This window comes from Camelina sativa, chromosome 12 (assembly GCF_000633955.1).
Source record: "Camelina sativa cultivar DH55 chromosome 12, Cs, whole genome shotgun sequence".
Classification (NCBI taxonomy): Eukaryota; Viridiplantae; Streptophyta; class Magnoliopsida; order Brassicales; family Brassicaceae; genus Camelina; species Camelina sativa.
This window is the reverse complement of record NC_025696.1, coordinates 10752881-10757637: the sequence shown is the minus strand read 5'-3', so window position 1 is coordinate 10757637 and position 4757 is coordinate 10752881.

Here is a 4757-nt window from a genome sequence, read left to right as displayed (position 1 = left end):
TAAGAAACTGATCGGACGGATCTTCTGCTGCACGGTTTGCTTGATCCTGCTGCTGCTGCTGGATCATATGGTTCAAGAGGTCTTGGACCATCTTAAGTGTCTGATGGGTCTCCGGCACATTCTGCTCACTCGGTCCTTCTCCATGCGCTTGGTCTCCCCTCGGCATGTTCTGAGTTGGATAAGTGGCGTACGGTCCAAACGGTGAGAACCCTGGCGGGTACATACTCTCCGGTGTACTAAAACGATTTGAACCCGCTGGTGTGTATCTTGGCGTCGCGCCAGGTACATACCACTCCGGCATAAACATGTCCGGCCCATACATGTCTGGGAACGACTCTTCCCTTTGCGCATCATCAAACTGCGAACCCCATTCCTCCGGACCAAACTGCTGACTTGAGCCCCTCCCTGTGTCCGGCGAACGATACGTCAACCTAGATCTTTCGGATCCTTGTCGAGACATCTGCATCCACGATCAACAAAGGGTTTACTTAATCCCATCTAACCCTAAGTGATAAACGATCCGGATTATCCTAAGTGTCTATTGCGACCATTTGACTCGATAAATCATTTGAAAACGTGAGTCCTATACAGCATCATAACCATGCTCTGATACCATCGTTGTAATGCTCCCGAACCGCACTATTACCACCCAGGCCATCGGACGGCACCGAAGCGCTACTATGGGAACGTTCGTCAAAGGTCCGGCCAAGTGCGAGAACAAATCAGGCCTTTCGACCAGTCCCTCGGCGAGGTTCCCGACCACACGGCCCATCCTTAAGGCTTTGCAACCCTACAGACACGCCGTGTGTTGAGTCGACTCGGACTAAGTCTATATCAGTACGACATCGCTCGATTTAAAGAAAAATCCGAATGCATTAAAACTTAAAACAATAACTACAACCGAGTACACATAAAAGTTCACAAGGCATAGAGCCAAAGTCTGGTTCGCAAATAAACATACTTTTGTTTTACAATAGACACCAAAAAGAAAACTACTCCGGAGTCCTATCGTTCACCACGCCCTCTAGTTCCCTCTTGGGTTACCTACAGAACAACAATATTATCATAAGTAATCTTAGATTACTTAGTGAGCTCAGGGTTCCTGCAGAGAAATAAATCCCAAACCCCAAATCCCCATAAACAATAAACATGCACGTAAATTCAACAACATGCGAGCATAAACAAGCAACATGCAAGCATAGATAAACATCATGCAGGCATAAGTGATTAACAAGCAAGCAAGCAAAACATCTCAACAACCATCAGAGATGACATGCGGAAGCTATCAAGCTCACAGAATTCACTTAACCAATAATCGCAACTATATGCGACCAAAAACAACAACATGCATCGACATGCATCAACATGCAACAACATGCAACACCATGCAACAACATGCAACAACATGCAACACCATGCAACAACATGCAACAACATTTTTCAACAAGTTTAATTTATTTGGGCCCGGTATGCATCCCTCTTCCCCAACCCCTCATGAATTCTCCAAGTCGCCACCACAAAGGCAAGCGTTTGGATATCAGCCCAAAATTACACCATCGTGTAAATAGCCTCGGCCAGGGTAGCGAGCCCAGTAACCTCCGAGCTCTTCGTGACCAACCCTGCACACACACGAACATGGGTTGCATGTCGCGGCTGCATGTGGCACGGAGTGGGAAGGGTAGCTATACCAAATCTTACAACGCTTAGCCGGACTTTCTCGCGGATGAGAACGCTTTAAGAACTCCCTGAAGTTTATACTTGAGTTTATGCGGTTCTTAAACCCATAATCTTACAATTACCTCAACCAAAACGCGCCTTTGTTACTAGATCATCTCGATCTAGTAACTAGTACAACCTCACCATGCATGCATTTAAACAAGAAAACATAAAAGAACTTCAAGTAAATGCATCTACATGCAACATGCATAACCGCGCACTAGATGGATGTTTTTAACTCTCCATCTAAGCCGATGCAATTATGTGCCTGAACTCACAGTAAACCGTCGACAAATGACCTCCTTTGATGAAGCTCTTCTCGCGGCTACTCAGATCTCTCCTTTGGTTAGAATCGATTTCCTTATCGATCTAACGTTGATGGTCGTTGGTCGATAGTCTTGTCTTGCACCTTCTTCTTTCCCTCTCAACACCTTCTTCTTTCCCTCTCAACACCTTCTTCTTTCTCTCGCAACACTCACTCTTTTCTTCTTTCTCTCTCAAACTCTCTCAACTTACCCCTTCTTTCTTTGTGAAAAAATGAGAGGAATGAGAGCTTATTTATAGAGTGAATGGGCGGTGGAGGCAACCAATGAGAGTCACATACACTCTCCTCATTAGTGTGTACTCAACACTTGGAAAAATCTTGGTTAGCCACCTTGATTTCCACTTAACTTCCTTGAATTCTTTAATCCTCCACTAATCCCCACTAAGTCTTCTTGAATAAAATATTTATCCCACTAACTCCACTAAGTTTTCTTGATTAAAATATTAATCCACTTAACTTCCTTGACTTAAGTGATTCTTGGTGGGGAAGACTTTTAATACTCTCGGTCGACCATCGTCGATCCTCGGCAGCTCTTTCGGCAACTATCGGCATTCATCGGCAACTTCCTTCGGGTACTCGACACTTTCCTCGAGTACTCGGCAACTTCCTCGAGTACTCGACACTTTCTCGGGTACTCGGCAACTTCCTCGAGTACTCGGTAACTTCCTCGAGTACTCGACACTTTCTCGGGTACTCGGTACTCTCGGCATCTCTCGGCGACTGCCGGACGATGCGTCTCGGACGGTACGGGCAGTACGTCACGGACGACTCGGACAACTCTTGGTCCGTTAAACTTTTCTCCGACTTCCCTTCGTCAAATTTTCAGTTCTTCCTGCTGGCTTCCTTTCTCTGTCTTTTGGACTTGAAATCACGTCAAAAATTTACCCCTAGGTGAGGGTCACTACAACATCCCTCTCATATTCTATGTCATCAAACAGAGGAGGAATATCAAACTCCTCATCATCAACATCAGCTAACCTCCTTTTTGGTCTAGCTGGAATCTGTTCCTGTCCACCATTATGTGTCCACGTGGTCACGGTGCTTTGGACAGGTTCACTAACTGCTGGGTCACCACTCAGACCGAAAACCCCACCAGAAACCATACCAAATGTCTCATCTTTTGGTAAGGATGTCCCTCCATTGACGACAACCCTATGGTCGAAGCAGTCATTGGTGGTGCACATAATTTCTACAGGATTTGCACGACCAAAATGATCTCCCACAAAGTTCCCCCAAAATTCTCGATCATAACCTGTAGGAGTAAGAATCTCCTGAGTTGGTCCTTCTTCTTCTTCTGCGTCTGCTTCTTCTTCGGAACTATGACCCAAGTCTTCAACATTACCCTCAGCCTCATTGCCAATTTTGTGATTCCAGTTTTCAACATCACAACCTCTTCCCCAATACTTTGACTCTATTTCATCAACCTCAGCCAGTAGCGATGGATCAACCTGGGTGGTAGGTATTGTGGGGATTGTTGATTTGGAACCAACAGGTCCTTCCAGTTCAACATCAACATCAATTAAAGTGTTACTGGGAACAAAACTACACTTCCCACGCTTCAAACTCTTACCGATACTATAACCAGCTGAAGTTCCAGCAGACACACGCTTCCCACTCTTACCATTAGTAACACCAATCTTAAAATTTTCCTCCATTGCAGAAACACCAGCGACGACATAATCCAGTTGGCTACCAAGAGCGGCATCAAGTAATGGTGACAACTCATCATCGCTTGATCCAAAACTACATCCAGGTGACTTAGCGGAGAGAGGAATGCCACGACCAGAAACAAACTCATTTGTGCTTGGAACTCTGTTTGTAGACTCTTGGAAGTTGACAAACATATTTAAATGACGGTTCTCACGAAACAATTGCTTGAAGTAGTCTAAGCCAACATCGGTAGTAACAAGTATAGGAGGAGTTCTCTCACCCGTGGTGAAAAGCATGCTGTTGGGAGGAGAAAAGCTTAAACAAGCCTTCTTCTTCAGAACGCCAAATTTGAGTATTACAACATCCTCAAGTTCAGCTAATGTTACATTCTCGGAGAGGGGAACGACCCTCGATACGAGAAACTTATCCACCTCAAACCTCCAAACGCCATCCACCGAAGAAGCCCACTCACCGCATAGGAAAATACAGTGTCCAACCTGCAACCAAGAACAGTTAAGTCAATATAAATGCAATCCACAGAAAAGAAACAAAACAAAAGACGGAATCCACAGAAAACAACCAAAAAACGTTAAGTCAATAAAACGTTACCAGGGCCGCCATGTCTCCCTTATCCACCAAAACCCTATTCCTTTCTGTCTCCCTTATCCACACAAGATTTAACCTTTATATATGGAGGACTTAGACAGGTGTAAGTCATACAGCCACAGGATCAAATATTTAGTTAGAAATGGAAGGAGGAGATTATTTTGCTCTAACAAATTTGATAAGGTATTAGAAGGAGTTGAGGGGTAAAATTGTATAGAATTGAAGGAAGGAAGGGAAAAAGTGCCTTGTGGACAACAAGTGTGCTAGGATGCAATAAAATGTTGGAAAAGTGTGCTAGGATGCAATAATTCCAAAAAACATCAACATTTGCCAAAAAAAAACATGAAAATTTTTCGTTGCCAAAAAAATATATAGAGTAGTTTTTATTGATAAAAAATACACGAACTATTATTTTTTCCGGTTTCTCTTCGTCTCTGTTACGACCGTTAACGGTATTGTG